The sequence below is a fragment of the Triturus cristatus genome, chromosome 8 (assembly GCF_964204655.1).
Source record: "Triturus cristatus chromosome 8, aTriCri1.1, whole genome shotgun sequence".
Taxonomy (NCBI): Eukaryota; Metazoa; Chordata; class Amphibia; order Caudata; family Salamandridae; genus Triturus; species Triturus cristatus.
The window spans coordinates 894,799,556-894,819,566 of record NC_140591.1 but is presented as its reverse complement, the minus strand read 5'-3'; positions in this window follow the sequence as shown (position 1 = coordinate 894,819,566).

Below are 20,011 nucleotides of genomic sequence, written 5' to 3'. Positions count from 1 at the left end.
TTAACTATTACTCTGACCTACTGGTTAAGGTCTTAACTCTTACTCTGGCCTCATATCTAAGGTCTTAACTCTTACTCTGGCCTAATAGCTAAGGTCTTAGACTCATACTCTGGCCTAATGGTTAATGTCTTAACTCTTACTCTGGCCTAATAGCTAAGGTCTTAACTCTTCCTCTGGCCTAATAGCTAAGTTCTTAGACTCGTACTCTGGCCTAATGGTTAAGGTCTTAACTCTTACTCTGGCCCAATAGCTAACATCTCAGACTCGTACTCTGGCCTAATGGTTAAGGACTTAACTCTTACTCTGGCCAAATATCTAAGGTCTTAACCCTTACTCCAGCCTAATAGCTAAGGTCTTAGACTAATACTCTGGCCTAATGGTTAAGGTCTTAACTCTTACTCTGGCCTACTGGTTAAGGTCTTAACTCTTACTATGGCCTAATAGCTAAGGTCTTAGACTCGTACTATGGCCTACAGGTTAAGGTCTTAACTCTTACTCTGGCCTACTGGTTAAGGTCTTAACTCTTACTCTGGTCTCATAGCTAAGGTCTTAACTCTTACTCTGGCCTAATAGCTAAGTCTTAGACTCGTACTATGGCCTACAGGTTAAGGTCTTAACTCTTACTCTGGCCTACTGGTTAAGGTCTTAACTCTTGCTCTGGCCTAATAGCTAAGGTCTTAACTCTTACTCTGGCCTAATAGCGATGGTCTTAGACTTGTACTCTGGCCTAATAGCTAAGGTCTTAACTCTTACTCTGGCCTAATAGCTAAGGTCTTAGACTCGTACTCTGGCCTAATTTGTTAAGGTCTTAACTCTTACTCTGGCCTACTGGTTAAGGTCTTAACTCTCACTCTGGCCTAATAGCTAAGAACTCAGACTCGTACTCTGGCCTAATAGCTAAGGTCTTAGACTCGTACTCTGGCCTACAGGATAAGGTCTTAACTCTTACTCTGGACTACTGGTTAAGGTCTTAACTCTTACTCTTGCCTAATAGCTAAGGTCTTAGACTCGTACTCTGGCCTAATGGTTAAGGTCTTAACTCTTACTCTGGCATACTGGTTAAGGTCTTAACTCTTACTCTGGCCTACTGGTTAAGGTCTTAACTCATACTCTGGCCTAAAAGCTGAGGTCTTAGACTCGTACTCTGGCCTAATGGTTAAGGTCTTAACTCTTACACTGGCCTACTGGTTAAGGTCTTAACTCTTACTCTGGCCTAATAGCTAAGGTCTTAGACTCGTACTCTGGCCTAATGGTTAAGGTCTTAACTCTTACTCTGGCCTACTGGTTAAGGTCTTAACTCTTACTCTGGCCTAATGGTTAAGTTCTTAACTCTTACTCTGGCCTAATAGCTAAGGGCTTAACTCTTACTCTGGCCTAATAGCTAAGGTCTTAGACTTGTACTCTGGCCTAATGGTTAAGGTCTTAATTCTTACTCTGGCCTAATAGCTAAGGTCTTAACTCTTACTCTGGCCTAATGGTTAAGGTCTTAACTCTCACTCTGGCCTACTGGTTAAGGTCTTAACTCTTACTCTGGCCTAATAGCTAAGGTCTTAGACTCGTACACTGGCCTAATGGTTAAGGTCTAAACTCTTACTCTGGCCTACTGGTTAAGGTCTTAACTCTTACTCTGGCCTAATAGCTAAGGTCTTAGACTTGTACTCTGGCCTAATGGTTAAGGTCTTAACTCTTACTCTGGCCTACTGGTTAAGGTCTTAACTCTTACTATGGCCTAATAGCTAAGGTCTTAGACTCGTACTATGGCCTACAGGTTAAGGTCTTAACTCTTACTCTGGCCTACTGGTTAAGGTCTTAACTCTTACTCTGGTCTCATAGCTAAGGTCTTAACTCTTACTCTGGCCTAATAGCTAAGGTCTTAGACTCGTACTATGGCCTACAGGTTAAGGTCTTAACTCTTACTCTGGCCTACTGGTTAAGGTCTTAACTCTTGCTCTGGCCTAATAGCTAAGGTCTTAACTCTTACTCTGGCCTAATAGCGATGGTCTTAGACTTGTACTCTGGCCTAATAGCTAAGGTCTTAACTCTTACTCTGGCCTAATAGCTAAGGTCTTAGACTCGTACTCTGGCCTAATTTGTTAAGGTCTTAACTCTTACTCTGGCCTACTGGTTAAGGTCTTAACTCTTACTCTGGCCTAATAGCTAAGAACTCAGACTCGTACTCTGGCCTTAGGGTTAAGGTCTTAACTCTTACTCTGGCCTAATGGTTAAGGTCTTAACTCTTACTCTGGCCTAATAGCTAAGGTCTTAGACTCGTACTCTGGCCTACAGGTTAAGGTCTTAACTCTTACTCTGGACTACTGGTTAAGGTCTTAACTCTTACTCAGGCCTAATAGCTAAGGTCTTAGACTCGTACTCTGGCCTAATGGTTAAGGTCTTAACTCTTACTCTGGCATACTGGTTAAGGTCTTAACTCTTACTCTGGCCTACTGGTTAAGGTCTTAACTCTTAATCTGGCCTAAAAGCTGAGGTCTTAGACTCGTACTCTGGCCTAATGGTTAAGATTTTAACTCTTACTCTGGCCTAAAGGTTAAGGTCTTAACTCTTACTCTGGCCTAATAGCTAAGGTCTTAGACTCGTACTCTGGCCTTATGGTTAAGGTCTTAACTCTTACTCTGGCCTACTGGTTAAGGTCTTAACTCTTACTCTGGCCTAATGGTTAAGTTCTTAACTCTTACTCTGGCCTAATAGCTAAGGTCTTAACTCTTACTCTGGCCTAATAGCTAAGGTCTTAGTCTCATACTCTGGCCTAATTTGTTAAGGTCTTAACTCTTACTCTGGCCTACTGGTTAAGGTCTTAACTCTCTCTGGCCTAATAGCTAAGAACTCAGACTCGTACTCTGGCCTAATAGCTAAGGTCTTAGACTCGTACTCTGGCCTACAGGATAAGGTCTTAACTCTTACTCTGGCCTACTGGTTAAGGTCTTAACTCTTGCTCTGGCCTAATAGCTAAGGTCTTAACTCTTACTCTGGCCTAATAGCGATGGTCTTAGACTTGTACTCTGGCCTAATAGCTAAGGTCTTAACTCTTACTCTGTCCTAATGGTTACGGTCTTAACTCTTACTCTGGCCTACTGGTTAAGGTCTTAACTCTTACTCTGGCCTAATAGCTAAGGTCTTAGACTCGCACACTGGCCTAATGGTTAAGGTCTTAACTCTTACTCTGGCCTACTGGTTAAGGTCTTAACTCTTACTCTGGCCTACTGGTTAAGGTCTTTACTCTTACTCTGGCCTAATAGCTAAGGTCTTAGACTTGTACTCTGGTCTAATGGTTAAGGTCTTAACTCTTACTCTGGCCTACTGGTTAAGGTCTTAACTCTTACTCTGGCCTAATAGCTAAGGTCTTAGACTCTTACTATGGCCTACAGGTTAAAGTCTTAACTCTTACTCTGGCCTACTGGTTAAGGTCTTAACTCTTACTCTGGCCTCATAGCTAAGGTCTTAACTCTTACTCTGGCCTAATAGCTAAGGTCTTAGACTCGTACTATGGCCTACAGGTTTAGGTCTTAACTCTTACTCTGGCCTACTGGTTAAGGTCTTAACTCTTACTCTGGCCTAATAACTAAGGTCTTAACTCTTACTCTGGCAAAATAGCTAAGGTCTTAGACTCGTACTATGGCCTACAGGTTAAGGTCTTAACTCTTACTCTGGCCTAATAGCGATGGTCTTAGACTTGTACTCTGGCCTAATAGCTAAGGTCTTAACTCTTACTCTGGCCTAATAGCTAAGGTCTTAGACTCATACTCTGTCCTAATGGTTAATGTCTTAACTCTTACTCTGGCCTAATAGCTAAGGTCTTAACTCTTCCTCTGGCCTAATAGCTAAGGTCTTAGACTCGTACTCTGGCCTAATGGTTAAGGTCTTAACTCTTACTCTGGCCCAATAGCTAACGTCTCAGACTCGTACTCTGGCCTAATGGTTAAGGACTTAACTCTTACTCTGGCCAAATATCTAAGGTCTTAACCCTTACTCCAGCCTAATAGCTAAGGTCTTAGACTAATACTCTGGCCTAATGGTTAAGGTCTTAACACTTACTCTGCCCTACTGGTTAAGATCTTAACTCTTACTCTGGCCTAATAGCTAAGGTCTTAACTCTTACTCTGGCCTAATAGCTAAGGTCTTAGACTCGTACTCTGGCCTAATTTGTTAAGGTCCTAACTCTTACTCTGGCCTACTGGTTAAGGTCTTAACTCTTACTCTGGCCTAATAGCTAAGAACTGAGACTCGTACTCTGGCCTAATGGTTAAGGTCTTAACTCTTACTCTGGCCTAATAGCTAAGGTCTTAGACTCGTACTCTGGCCTACAGGTTAAGGTCTTAACTCTTACTCTGGACTACTGGTTAAGGTCTTAACTCTTACTCAGGCCTAATAGCTAAGGTCTTAGACTCGTACTCTGGCCTAATGGTTAAGGTCTTAACTCTTACTCTGGCATACTGGTTAAGGTCTTAACTCTTACTCTGGCCTACTGGTTAAGGTCTTAACTCTTACTCTGGCCTAAAAGCTGAGGTCTTAGACTCGTACTCTGGCCTAATGGTTAAGATTTTAACTCTTACTCTGGCCTAAAGGTTAAGGTCTTAACTCTTACTCTGGCCTAATAGCTAAGGTCTTAGACTCGTACTCTGGCCTTATGGTTAAGGTCTTAACTCTTACTCTGGCCTACTGGTTAAGGTCTTAACTCTTACTCTGGCCTAATGGTTGAGTTCTTAACTCTTACTCTGGCCTAATAGCTAAGGTCTTAACTCTTACTCTGGCCTAATAGCTAAGGTCTTAGTCTCATACTCTGGCCTAATGGTTAAGGTCTTAATTCTAACTCTGACCTAATAGCTAAGGTCTTAACTCTTACTCTGGCCTAATGGTTAAGGTCTTAACTCTCACTCTGGCCTACTGGTTAAGGTCTTAACTCTTACTCTGGCCTAATAGCTAAGGTCTTAGACTCGTACACTGGCCTAATGGTTAAGGTCTAAACTCTTACTCTGGCCTACTGGTTAAGGTCTTAACTCTTACTCTGGCCTAATAGCTAAGGTCTTAGACTTGTACTCTGGCCTAATGGTTAAGGTCTTAACTCTTACTCTGGCCTACTGGTTAAGGTCTTAACTCTTACTATGGCCTAATAGCTAAGGTCTTAGACTCGTACTATGGCCTACAGGTTAAGGTCTTAACTCTTACTCTGGCCTACTGGTTAAGGTCTTAACTCTTACTCTGGTCTCATAGCTAAGGTCTTAACTCTTACTCTGGCCTAATAGCTAAGGTCTTAGACTCGTACTATGGCCTACAGGTTAAGGTCTTAACTCTTACTCTGGCCTACTGGTTAAGGTCTTAACTCTTGCTCTGGCCTAATAGCTAAGGTCTTAACTCTTACTCTGGCCTAATAGCGATGGTCTTAGACTTGTACTCTGGCCTAATAGCTAAGGTCTTAACTCTTACTCTGGCCTAATAGCTAAGGTCTTAGACTCGTACTCTGGCCTAATTTGTTAAGGTCTTAACTCTTACTCTGGCCTACTGGTTAAGGTCTTAACTCTTACTCTGGCCTAATAGCTAAGAACTCATACTCGTACTCTGGCCTAATGGTTAAGGTCTTAACTCTTACTCTGGCCTAATGGTTAAGGTCTTAACTCTTACTCTGGCCTAATAGCTAAGGTCTTAGACTCGTACTCTGGCCTAATGGTTAAGGTCTTAATTCTAACTCTGGCCTAATAGCTAAGGTCTTAACTCTTACTCTGGCCTAATGGTTAAGGTCTTAACTCTCACTCTGGCCTACTGGTTAAGGTCTTAACTCTTACTCTGGCCTAATAGCTAAGGTCTTAGACTCGTACACTGGCCTAATGGTTAAGGTCTTAACTCTTACTCTGGCCTACTGGTTAAGGTCTTAACTCTTACTCTGGCCTACTAGTTAAGGTCTTAACTCTTACTCTGGCCTAATAGCTAAGGTCTTAGACTTGTACTCTGGCCTAATGGTTAAGGTCTTAACTCTTACTCTGGCCTACTGGTTAAGGTCTTAACTCTTACTCTGGCCTAATAGCTAAGGTCTTAGACTCGTACTATGGCCTACATATTAAGGTCTTAACTCTTACTCTGGCCTACTGGTTAAGGTCTTAACTCTTACTCTGGCCTCATAGCTAAGGTCTTAACTCTTACTCTGGCCTAATAGCTAAGGTCTTAGACTCGTACTATGGCCTACAGGTTAAGGTCTTAACTCTGACTCTGGCCTACTGGTTAAGGTCTTAACTCTTGCTCTGGCCTAATAGCTAAGGTCTTAACTCTTACTCTGGCCTAATAGCGATGGTCTTAGACTTGTACTCTGGCCTAATAGCTAAGGTCTTAACTCTTACTCTGTCCTAATGGTTACGGTCTTAACTCTTACTCTGGCCTACTGGTTAAGGTCTTAACTCTTACTCTGGCCTAATAGCTAACGTCTTAGACTCGTACACTGGCCTAATGGTTAAGGTCTTAACTCTTACTCTGGCCTACTGGTTAAGGTCTTAACTCTTACTCTGGCCTACTGGTTAAGGTCTTTACTCTTACTCTGGCCTAATAGCTAAGGTCTTAGACTTGTACTCTGGTCTAATGGTTAAGGTCTTAACTTTTACTCTGGCCTACTGGTTAAGGTCTTAACTCTTACTCTGGCCTAATAGCTAAGGTCTTAGACTCTTACTATGGCCTACAGGTTAAAGTCTTAACTCTTACTCTGGCCTACTGGTTAAGGTCTTAACTCTTACTCTGGCCTCATAGCTAAGGTCTTAACTCTTACTCTGGCCTAATAGCTAAGGTCTTAGACTCGTACTATGGCCTACAGGTTTAGGTCTTAACTCTTACTCTGGCCTACTGGTTAAGGTCTTAACTCCTACTCTGGCCTAATAGCTAAGGTCTTAACTCTTACTCTGGCAAAATAGCTAAGGTCTTAGACTCGTACTATGGCCTACAGGTTAAGGTCTTAACTCTTACTCTGGCCTACTGGTTAAGGTCTTAACTCTTACTCTGGCCTCATATCTAAGGTCTTAACTCTTACTCTGGCCTAATAGCTAAGGTCTTAGACTCATACTCTGGCCTAATGGTTAATGTCTTAACTCTTACTCTGGCCTAATAGCTAAGGTCTTAACTCTTACTCTGGCCTAATAGCTAAGGTCTTAGACTCGTACTCTGGCCTAATGGTTAAGGTCTTAACTCTTACTCTGGCCCAATAGCTAACGTCTTAGACTCGTACTCTGGCCTAATGGTTAAGGACTTAACTCTTACTCTGGCCAAATATCTAAGGTCTTAACCCTTACTCCAGCCTAATAGCTAAGGTCTTAGACTAATACTCTGGCCTAATGGTTAAGGTCTTAACTCTTACTCTGCCCTACTGGTTAAGATCTTAACTCTTACTCTGGCCTAATAGCTAAGGTCTTAACTCTTACTCTGGCGTAATAGCTAAGGTCTTAGACTCGTACTCTGGCCTAATTTGTTAAGGTCTTAACTCTTACTCTGGCCTACTGGTTAAGGTCTTAACTCTTACTCTGGCCTAATAGCTAAGAACTCAGACTCGTACTCTGGCCTAATGGTTAAGGTCTTAACTCTTACTCTGGCCTAATGGTTAAGGTCTTAACTCTTACTCTGGCCTAATAGCTAAGGTCTTAGACTCGTACTCTGGCCTACAGGTTAAGGTCTTAACTCTTACTCTGGCCTACTAGTTAAGGTCTTAACTCTTACTCTGGCCTAATAGCTAAGGTCTTAGACTTGTACTCTGGCCTAATGGTTAAGGTCTTAACTCTTACTCTGGCCTACTGGTTAAGGTCTTAACTCTTACTCTGGCCTAATAGCTAAGGTCTTAGACTCGTACTATGGCCTACAGATTAAGGTCTTAACTCTTACTCTGGCCTACTGGTTAAGGTCTTAACTCTTACTCTGGCCTCATAGCTAAGGTCTTAACTCTTACTCTGGCCTAATAGCTAAGGTCTTAGACTCGTACTATGGCCTACAGGTTAAGGTCTTAACTCTTACTCTGGCCTACTGGTTAAGGTCTTAACTCTTGCTCTGGCCTAATAGCTAAGGTCTTAACTCTTACTCTGGCCTAATAGCGATGGTCTTAGACTTGTACTCTGGCCTAATAGCTAAGGTCTTAACTCTTACTCTGTCCTAATGGTTACGGTCTTAACTCTTACTCTGGCCTACTGGTTAAGGTCTTAACTCTTACTCTGGCCTAATAGCTAAGGTCTTAGACTCGCACACTGGCCTAATGGTTAAGGTCTTAATTCTTACTCTGGCCTACTGGTTAAGGTCTTAACTCTTACTCTGGCCTACTGGTTAAGGTCTTTACTCTTACTCTGGCCTAATAGCTAAGGTCTTAGACTTGTACTCTGGTGTAATGGTTAAGGTCTTAACTCTTACTCTGGCCTACTGGTTAAGGTCTTAACTCTTACTCTGGCCTAATAGCTAAGGTCTTAGTCTCTTACTATGGCCTACAGGTTAAAGTCTTAACTCTTACTCTGGCCTACTGGTTAAGGTCTTAACTCTTACTCTGGCCTCATAGCTAAGGTCTTAACTCTTACTCTGGCCTAATAGCTAAGGTCTTAGACTCGTACTATGGCCTACAGGTTTAGTTCTTAACTCTTACTCTGGCCTACTGGTTAAGGTCTTAACTCTTACTCTGGCCTAATAGCTAAGGTCTTAACTCTTACTCTGGCAAAATAGCTAAGGTCTTAACTCTTACTCTGGCAAAATAGCTAAGGTCTTAGACTCGTACTATGGCCTACAGGTTAAGGTCTTAACTCTTACTCTGGCCTACTGGTTAAGGTCTTAACTCTTACTCTGGCCTCATATCTAAGGTCTTAACTCTTACTCTGGCCTAATAGCTAAGGTCTTAGACTCATACTCTGGCCTAATGGTTAATGTCTTAACTCTTACTCTGGCCTAATAGCTAAGGTCTTAACTCTTACTCTGGCCTAATAGCTAAGGTCTTAGACTCGTACTCTGGCCTAATGGTTAAGGTCTTAACTCTTACTCTGGCCCAATAGCTAACGTCTCAGACTCGTACTCTGGCCTAATGGTTAAGGACTTAACTCTTACTCTGGCCAAATATCTAAGGTCTTAACCCTTACTCCAGCCTAATAGCTAAGGTCTTAGACTAATACTCTGGCCTAATGGTTAAGGTCTTAACTCTTACTCTGCCCTACTGGTTAAGATCTTAACTCTTACTCTGGCCTAATAGCTAAGGTCTTAACTCTTACTCTGGCCTAATAGCTAAGGTCTTAGACTCGTACTCTGGCCTAATTTGTTAAGGTCTTAACTCTTACTCTGGCCTACTGGTTAAAGTCTTAACTCTTACTCTGGCCTAATAGCTAAGAACTGAGACTCGTACTCTGGCCTAATGGTTCAGGTCTTAACTCTTACTCTGGCCTAATGGTTAAGGTCTTAACTCTTACTCTGACCTAATAGCTAAGGTCTTAGACTCGTACTCTGGCCTACAGGTTAAGGTCTTAACTCTTACTCTGGACTACTGGTTAAGGTCTTAACTCTTACTCTGGCCTAAAAGCTGAGGTCTTAGACTCGTACTCTGGCCTAATGGTTAAGATTTTAACTCTTACTCTGGCCTAAAGGTTAAGGTCTTAACTCTTACTCTGGCCTAATAGCTAAGGTCTTAGACTCGTACTCTGGCCTTATGGTTAAGGTCTTAACTCTTACTCTGGCCTACTGGTTAAGGTCTTAACTCTTACTCTGGCCTAATGGTTAAGTTCTTAACTCTTACTCTGGCCTAATAGCTAAGGTCTTAACTCTTACTCTGGCCTAATAGCTAAGGTCTTAGTCTCATACTCTGGCCTAATTTGTTAAGGTCTTAACTCTTACTCTGGCCTACTGGTTAAGGTCTTAACTCTCACTCTGGCCTAATAGCTAAGAACTCAGACTCGTACTCTGGCCTAATAGCTAAGGTCTTAGACTCGTACTCTGGCCTACAGGATAAGGTCTTAACTCTTACTCTGGACTACTGGTTAAGGTCTTAACTCTTACTCTTGCCTAATAGCTAAGGTCTTAGACTCGTACTCTGGCCTAATGGTTAAGGTCTTAACTCTTACTCTGGCATACTGGTTAAGGTCTTAACTCTTACTCTGGCCTACTGGTTAAGGTCTTAACTCATACTCTGGCCTAAAAGCTGAGGTCTTAGACTCGTACTCTGGCCTAATGGTTAAGGTCTTAACTCTTACACTGGCCTACTGGTTAAGGTCTTAACTCTTACTCTGGCCTAATAGCTAAGGTCTTAGACTCGTACTCTGGCCTAATGGTTAAGGTCTTAACTCTTACTCTGGCCTACTGGTTAAGGTCTTAACTCTTACTCTGGCCTAATAGCTAAGGGCTTAACTCTTACTCTGGCCTAATAGCTAAGGTCTTAGACTTGTACTCTGGCCTAATGGTTAAGGTCTTAATTCTAACTCTGGCCTAATAGCTAAGGTCTTAACTCTTACTCTGGCCTAATGGTTAAGGTCTTAACTCTCACTCTGGCCTACTGGTTAAGGTCTTAACTCTTACTCTGGCCTAATAGCTAAGGTCTTAGACTCGTACACTGGCCTAATGGTTAAGGTCTAAACTCTTACTCTGGCCTACTGGTTAAGGTCTTAACTCTTACTCTGGCCTAATAGCTAAGGTCTTAGACTTGTACTCTGGCCTAATGGTTAAGGTCTTAACTCTTACTCTGGCCTACTGGTTAAGGTCTTAACTCTTACTATGGCCTAATAGCTAAGGTCTTAGACTCGTACTATGGCCTACAGGTTAAGGTCTTAACTCTTACTCTGGCCTACTGGTTAAGGTCTTAACTCTTACTCTGGTCTCATAGCTAAGGTCTTAACTCTTACTCTGGCCTAATAGCTAAGGTCTTAGACTCATACTATGGCCTACAGGTTAAGGTCTTAACTCTTACTCTGGCCTACTGGTTAAGGTCTTAACTCTTGCTCTGGCCTAATAGCTAAGGTCTTAACTCTTACTCTGGCCTAATAGCGATGGTCTTAGACTTGTACTCTGGCCTAATAGCTAAGGTCTTAACTCTTACTCTGGCCTAATAGCTAAGGTCTTAGACTCGTACTCTGGCCTAATTTGTTAAGGTCTTAACTCTTACTCTGGCCTACTGGTTAAGGTCTTAACTCTTACTCTGGCCTAATAGCTAAGAACTCAGACTCGTACTCTGGCCTTAGGGTTAAGGTCTTAACTCTTACTCTGGCCTAATGGTTAAGGTCTTAACTCTTGCTCTGGCCTAATAGCTAAGGTCTTAACTCTTACTCTGGCCTAATAGTGATGGTCTTAGACTTGTACTCTGGCCTAATAGCTAAGGTCTTAACTCTTACTCTGTCCTAATGGTTACGGTCTTAACTCTTACTCTGGCCTACTGGTTAAGGTCTTAACTCTTACTCTGGCCTAATAGCTAAGGTCTTAGACTCGCACACTGGCCTAATGGTTAAGGTCTTAACTCTTACTCTGGCCTACTGGTTAAGGTATTAACTCTTACTCTGGCCTACTGGTTAAGGTCTTTACTCTTACTCTGGCCTAATAGCTAAGGTCTTAGACTTGTACTCTGGTCTAATGGTTAAGGTCTTAACTCTTACTCTTGCCTACTGGTTAAGGTCTTAACTCTTACTCTGGCCTAATAGCTAAGGTCTTAGACTCTTACTATGGCCTACAGGTTAAAGTCTTAACTCTTACTCTGGCCTACTGGTTAAGGTCTTAACTCTTACTCTGGCCTCATAGCTAAGGTCTTAACTCTTACTCTGGCCTAATAGCTAAGGTCTTAGACTCGTACTATGGCCTACAGGTTTAGGTCTTAACTCTTACTCTGGCCTACTGGTTAAGGTCTTAACTCTTACTCTGGCCTAATAGCTAAGGTCTTAACTCTTACTCTGGCAAAATAGCTAAGGTCTTAGACTCGTACTATGGCCTACAGGTTAAGGTCTTAACTCTTACTCTGACCTACTGGTTAAGGTCTTAACTCTTACTCTGGCCTCATATCTAAGGTCTTAACTCTTACTCTGGCCTAATAGCTAAGGTCTTAGACTCATACTCTGGCCTAATGGTTAATGTCTTAACTCTTACTCTGGCCTAATAGCTAAGGTCTTAACTCTTCCTCTGGCCTAATAGCTAAGTTCTTAGACTCGTACTCTGGCCTAATGGTTAAGGTCTTAACTCTTACTCTGGCCCAATAGCTAACGTCTCAGACTCGTACTCTGGCCTAATGGTTAAGGACTTAACTCTTACTCTGGCCAAATATCTAAGGTCTTAACCCTTACTCCAGCCTAATAGCTAAGGTCTTAGACTAATACTCTGGCCTAATGGTTAAGGTCTTAACTCTTACTCTGCCCTACTGGTTAAGATCTTAACTCTTACTCTGGCCTAATAGCTAAGGTCTTAACTCTTACTCTGGCCTAATAGCTAAGGTCTTAGACTCGTACTCTGGCCTAATTTGTTAAGGTCTTAACTCTTACTCTGGCCTACTGGTTAAGGTCTTAACTCTTACTCTGGCCTAATAGCTAAGAACTGAGACTCGTACTCTGTCCTAATGGTTAAGGTCTTAACTCTTACTCTGGCCTAATGGTTAAGGTCTTAACTCTTACTCTGGCCTAATAGCTAAGGTCTTAGACTCGTACTCTGGCCTACAGGTTAAGGTCTTAACTCTTACTCTGGACTACTGGTTAAGGTCTTAACTCTTACTCAGGCCTAATAGCTAAGGTCTTAGACTCGTACTCTGGCCTAATGGTTAAGGTCTTAACTCTTACTCTGGCATACTGGTTAACGTCTTAACCCTTACTCTGGCCTACTGGTTAAGGTCTTAACTCTTACTCTGGCCTAAAAGCTGAGGTCTTAGACTCGTACTCTGGCCTAATGGTTAAGATTTTAACTCTTACTCTGGCCTAAAGGTTAAGGTCTTAACTCTTACTCTGGCCTAATAGCTAAGGTCTTAGACTCGTACTCTGGCCTTATGGTTAAGGTCTTAACTCTTACTCTGGCCTACTGGTTAAGGTCTTAACTCTTACTCTGGCCTAATGGTTAAGTTCTTAACTCTTACTCTGGCCTACTAGCTAAGGTCTTAACTCTTACTCTGGCCTAATAGCTAAGGTCTTAGTCTCATACTCTGGCCTAATTTGTTAAGGTCTTAACTCTTACTCTGGCCTACTGGTTAAGGTCTTAACTCTCACTCTGGCCTAATAGCTAAAAACTCAGACTCGTACTCTGGCCTAATAGCTAAGGTCTTAGACTCGTACTCTGGCCTACAGGATAAGGTCTTAACTCTTACTCTGGACTACTGGTTAAGGTCTTAACTCTTACTCTGGCCTAATAGCTAAGGTCTTAGACTCGTACTCTGGCCTAATGGTTAAGGTCTTAACTCTTACTCTGGCATACTGGTTAAGGTCTTAACTCTTACTCTGGCCTACTGGTTAAGGTCTTAACTCATACTCTGGCCTAAAAGCTGAGGTCTTAGACTCGTACTCTGGCCTAATGGTTAAGGTCTTAACTCTTACACTGGCCTACTGGTTAAGGTCTTAACTCTTACTCTGGCCTAATAGCTACGGTCTTAGACTCGTACTCTGGCCTAATGGTGAAGGTCTTAACTCTTACTCTGGCCTACTGGTTAAGGTCTTAACTCTTACTCTGGCCTAATGGTTAAGTTCTTAACTCTTACTCTGGCCTAATAGCTAAGGGCTTAACTCTTACTCTGGCCTAATAGCTAAGGTCTTAGACTCGTACTCTGGCCTAATGGTTAAGGTCTTAATTCTAACTCTGGCCTAATAGCTAAGGTCTTAACTCTTACTCTGGCCTAATGGTTAAGGTCTTAACTCTCACTCTGGCCTACTGGTTAAGGTCTTAACTCTTACTCTGGCCTAATAGCTAAGGTCTTAGACTCGTACACTGGCCTAATGGTTAAGGTCTAAACTCTTACTCTGGCCTACTGGTTAAGGTCTTAACTCTTACTCTGGCCTAATAGCTAAGGTCTTAGACTTGTACTCTGGCCTAATGGTTAAGGTCTTAACTCTTACTCTGGCCTACTGGTTAAGGTCTTAACTCTTACTATGGCCTAATAGCTAAGGTCTTAGACTCGTACTATGGCCTACAGGTTAAGGTCTTAACTCTTACTCTGGCCTACTGGTTAAGGTCTTAACTCTTACTCTGGTCTCATAGCTAAGGTCTTAACTCTTACTCTGGCCTAATAGCTAAGGTCTTAGACTCATACTATGGCCTACAGGTTAAGGTCTTAACTCTTACTCTGGCCTACTGGTTAAGGTCTTAACTCTTGCTCTGGCCTAATAGCTAAGGTCTTAACTCTTACTTTGGCCTAATAGCGATGGTCTTAGACTTGTACTCTGGCCTAATAGCTAAGGTCTTAACTCTTACTCTGGCCTAATAGCTAAGGTCTTAGACTCGTACTCTGGCCTAATTTGTTAAGGTCTTAACTCTTACTCTGGCCTACTGGTTAAGGTCTTAACTCTTACTCTGGCCTAATAGCTAAGAACTCAGACTCGTACTCTGGCCTAATGGTTAAGGTCTTAACTCTTACTCTGGCCTAATGGTTAAGGTCTTAACTCTTACTCTGGCCTAATAGCTAAGGTCTTAGACTCGTACTCTGGCCTACAGGTTAAGGTCTTAACTCTTACTCTGGACTACTGGTTAAGGTCTTAACTCTTACTCAGGCCTAATAGCTAAGGTCTTAGACTCGTACTCTGGCCTAATGGTTAAGGTCTTAACTCTTACTCTGGCATACTGGTTAAGGTCTTAACTCTTACTCTGGCCTACTGGTTAAGGTCTTAACTCTTACTCTGGCCTAAAAGCTGAGGTCTTAGACTCGTACTCTGGCCTAATGGTTAAGGTCTTAACTCTTACTCTGGCCTAATAGCTAAGGTCTTAGACTCGTACTATGGCCTACAGGTTTAGGTCTTAACTCTTACTCTGGCCTACTGGTTAAGGTCTTAACTCTTACTCAGGCCTAATAGCTAAGGTCTTAGACTCGTACTCTGGCCTAATGGTTAAGGTCTTAACTCTTACTCTGGCATACTGGTTAAGGTCTTAACTCTTACTCTGGCCTACTGGTTAAGGTCTTAACTCTTACTCTGGCCTAAAAGCTGAGGTCTTAGACTCGTACTCTGGCCTAATGGTTAAGGTCTTAACTCTTACTCTGGCCTCATAGCTAAGGTCTTAACTCTTACTCTGGCCTAATAGCTAAGGTCTTAGACTCGTACTATGGCCTACAGGTTTAGGTCTTAACTCTTACTCTGGCCTACTGGTTAAGGTCTTAACTCTTACTCTGGCCTAATAGCTAAGGTCTTAACTCTTACTCTGGCAAAATAGCTAAGGTCTTAGACTCGTACTATGGCCTACAGGTTAAGGTCTTAACTCTTACTCTGACCTACTGGTTAAGGTCTTAACTCTTACTCTGGCCTCATATCTAAGGTCTTAACTCTTACTCTGGCCTAATAGCTAAGGTCTTAGACTCATACTCTGGCCTAATGGTTAATGTCTTAACTCTTACTCTGGCCTAATAGCTAAGGTCTTAACTCTTCCTCTGGCCTAATAGCTAAGTTCTTAGACTCGTACTCTGGCCTAATGGTTAAGGTCTTAACTCTTACTCTGGCCCAATAGCTAACGTCTCAGACTCGTACTCTGGCCTAATGGTTAAGGACTTAACTCTTACTCTGGCCAAATATCTAAGGTCTTAACCCTTACTCCAGCCTAATAGCTAAGGTCTTAGACTAATACTCTGGCCTAATGGTTAAGGTCTTAACTCTTACTCTGCCCTACTGGTTAAGATCTTAACTCTTACTCTGGCCTAATAGCTAAGGTCTTAACTCTTACTCTGGCCTAATAGCTAAGGTCTTAGACTCGTACTCTGGCCTAATTTGTTAAGGTCTTAACTCTTACTCTGGCCTACTGGTTAAGGTCTTAACTCTTACTCTGGCCTAATAGCTAAGAACTGAGACTCGTACTCAGTCCTAATGGTTAAGGTCTTAACTCTTACTCTGGCCTAATAGCGATGGTCTTAGACTTGTACTCTGGCCTAATAGCTAAGGTCTTAACTCTTACTCTGTCCTAATGGTTACGGTCTTAACTCTTACTCTGGCCTACTGGTTAAGGTCTTAACTCTTACTCTGGCCTAATAGCTAAGGTCTTAGACTCGCACACTGGCCTAATGGTTAAGGTCTTAATTCTTACTCTGGCCTACTGGTTAAGGTCTTAACTCTTACTCTGGCCTACTGGTTAAGGTCTTTACTCTTACTCTGGCCTAATAGCTAAGGTCTTAGACTTGTACTCTGGTGTAATGGTTAAGGTCTTAACTCTTACTCTGGCCTACTGGTTAAGGTCTTAACTCTTACTCTGGCCTAATAGCTAAGGTCTTAGTCTCTTACTATGGCCTACAGGTTAAAGTCTTAACTCTTACTCTGGCCTACTGGTTAAGGTCTTAACTCTTACTCTGGCCTCATAGCTAAGGTCTTAACTCTTACTCTGGCCTAATAGCTAAGGTCTTAGACTCGTACTATGGCCTACAGGTTTAGTTCTTAACTCTTACTCTGGCCTACTGGTTAAGGTCTTAACTCTTACTCTGGCCTAATAGCTAAGGTCTTAACTCTTACTCTGGCAAAATAGCTAAGGTCTTAACTCTTACTCTGGCAAAATAGCTAAGGTCTTAGACTCGTACTATGGCCTACAGGTTAAGGTCTTAACTCTTACTCTGGCCTACTGGTTAAGGTCTTAACTCTTACTCTGGCCTCATATCTAAGGTCTTAACTCTTACTCTGGCCTAATAGCTAAGGTCTTAGACTCATACTCTGGCCTAATGGTTAATGTCTTAACTCTTACTCTGGCCTAATAGCTAAGGTCTTAACTCTTACTCTGGCCTAATAGCTAAGGTCTTAGACTCGTACTCTGGCCTAATGGTTAAGGTCTTAACTCTTACTCTGGCCCAATAGCTAACGTCTCAGACTCGTACTCTGGCCTAATGGTTAAGGACTTAACTCTTACTCTGGCCAAATATCTAAGGTCTTAACCCTTACTCCAGCCTAATAGCTAAGGTCTTAGACTAATACTCTGGCCTAATGGTTAAGGTCTTAACTCTTACTCTGCCCTACTGGTTAAGATCTTAACTCTTACTCTGGCCTAATAGCTAAGGTCTTAACTCTTACTCTGGCCTAATAGCTAAGGTCTTAGACTCGTACTCTGGCCTAATTTGTTAAGGTCTTAACTCTTACTCTGGCCTACTGGTTAAGGTCTTAACTCTTACTCTGGCCTAATAGCTAAGAACTGAGACTCGTACTCTGGCCTAATGGTTCAGGTCTTAACTCTTACTCTGGCCTAATGGTTAAGGTCTTAACTCTTACTCTGACCTAATAGCTAAGGTCTTAGACTCGTACTCTGGCCTACAGGTTAAGGTCTTAACTCTTACTCTGGACTACTGGTTAAGGTCTTAACTCTTACTCTGGCCTAAAAGCTGAGGTCTTAGACTCGTACTCTGGCCTAATGGTTAAGATTTTAACTCTTACTCTGGCCTAAAGGTTAAGGTCTTAACTCTTACTCTGGCCTAATAGCTAAGGTCTTAGACTCGTACTCTGGCCTTATGGTTAAGGTCTTAACTCTTACTCTGGCCTACTGGTTAAGGTCTTAACTCTTACTCTGGCCTAATGGTTAAGTTCTTAACTCTTACTCTGGCCTAATAGCTAAGGTCTTAACTCTTACTCTGGCCTAATAGCTAAGGTCTTAGTCTCATACTCTGGCCTAATTTGTTAAGGTCTTAACTCTTACTCTGGCCTACTGGTTAAGGTCTTAACTCTCACTCTGGCCTAATAGCTAAGAACTCAGACTCGTACTCTGGCCTAATAGCTAAGGTCTTAGACTCGTACTCTGGCCTACAGGATAAGGTCTTAACTCTTACTCTGGACTACTGGTTAAGGTCTTAACTCTTACTCTTGCCTAATAGCTAAGGTCTTAGACTCGTACTCTGGCCTAATGGTTAAGGTCTTAACTCTTACTCTGGCATACTGGTTAAGGTCTTAACTCTTACTCTGGCCTACTGGTTAAGGTCTTAACTCATACTCTGGCCTAAAAGCTGAGGTCTTAGACTCGTACTCTGGCCTAATGGTTAAGGTCTTAACTCTTACACTGGCCTACTGGTTAAGGTCTTAACTCTTACTCTGGCCTAATAGCTAAGGTCTTAGACTCGTACTCTGGCCTAATGGTTAAGGTCTTAACTCTTACTCTGGCCTACTGGTTAAGGTCTTAACTCTTACTCTGGCCTAATGGTTAAGTTCTTAACTCTTACTCTGGCCTAATAGCTAAGGGCTTAACTCTTACTCTGGCCTAATAGCTAAGGTCTTAGACTTGTACTCTGGCCTAATGGTTAAGGTCTTAATTCTAACTCTGGCCTAATAGCTAAGGTCTTAACTCTTACTCTGGCCTAATGGTTAAGGTCTTAACTCTCACTCTGGCCTACTGGTTAAGGTCTTAACTCTTACTCTGGCCTAATAGCTAAGGTCTTAGACTCGTACACTGGCCTAATGGTTAAGGTCTAAACTCTTACTCTGGCCTACTGGTTAAGGTCTTAACTCTTACTCTGGCCTAATAGCTAAGGTCTTAGACTTGTACTCTGGCCTAATGGTTAAGGTCTTAACTCTTACTCTGGCCTACTGGTTAAGGTCTTAACTCTTACTATGGCCTAATAGCTAAGGTCTTAGACTCGTACTATGGCCTACAGGTTAAGGTCTTAACTCTTACTCTGGCCTACTGGTTAAGGTCTTAACTCTTACTCTGGCCTAATAGCTAAGGTCTTAGTCTCTTACTATGGCCTACAGGTTAAAGTCTTAACTCTTACTCTGGCCTACTGGTTAAGGTCTTAACTCTTACTCTGGCCTCATAGCTAAGGTCTTAACTCTTACTCTGGCCTAATAGCTAAGGTCTTAGACTCGTACTATGGCCTACAGGTTTAGTTCTTAACTCTTACTCTGGCCTACTGGTTAAGGTCTTAACTCTTACTCTGGCCTAATAGCTAAGGTCTTAACTCTTACTCTGGCAAAATAGCTAAGGTCTTAACTCTTACTCTGGCAAAATAGCTAAGGTCTTAGACTCGTACTATGGCCTACAGGTTAAGGTCTTAACTCTTACTCTGGCCTACTGGTTAAGGTCTTAACTCTTACTCTGGCCTCATATCTAAGGTCTTAACTCTTACTCTGGCCTAATAGCTAAGGTCTTAGACTCATACTCTGGCCTAATGGTTAATGTCTTAACTCTTACTCTGGCCTAATAGCTAAGGTCTTAACTCTTACTCTGGCCTAATAGCTAAGGTCTTAGACTCGTACTCTGGCCTAATGGTTAAGGTCTTAACTCTTACTCTGGCCCAATAGCTAACGTCTCAGACTCGTACTCTGGCCTAATGGTTAAGGACTTAACTCTTACTCTGGCCAAATATCTAAGGTCTTAACCCTTACTCCAGCCTAATAGCTAAGGTCTTAGACTAATACTCTGGCCTAATGGTTAAGGTCTTAACTCTTACTCTGCCCTACTGGTTAAGATCTTAACTCTTACTCTGGCCTAATAGCTAAGGTCTTAACTCTTACTCTGGCCTAATAGCTAAGGTCTTAGACTCGTACTCTGGCCTAATTTGTTAAGGTCTTAACTCTTACTCTGGCCTACTGGTTAAGGTCTTAACTCTTACTCTGGCCTAATAGCTAAGAACTGAGACTCGTACTCTGGCCTAATGGTTCAGGTCTTAACTCTTACTCTGGCCTAATGGTTAAGGTCTTAACTCTTACTCTGACCTAATAGCTAAGGTCTTAGACTCGTACTCTGGCCTACAGGTTAAGGTCTTAACTCTTACTCTGGACTACTGGTTAAGGTCTTAACTCTTACTCTGGCCTAAAAGCTGAGGTCTTAGACTCGTACTCTGGCCTAATGGTTAAGATTTTAACTCTTACTCTGGCCTAAAGGTTAAGGTCTTAACTCTTACTCTGGCCTAATAGCTAAGGTCTTAGACTCGTACTCTGGCCTTATGGTTAAGGTCTTAACT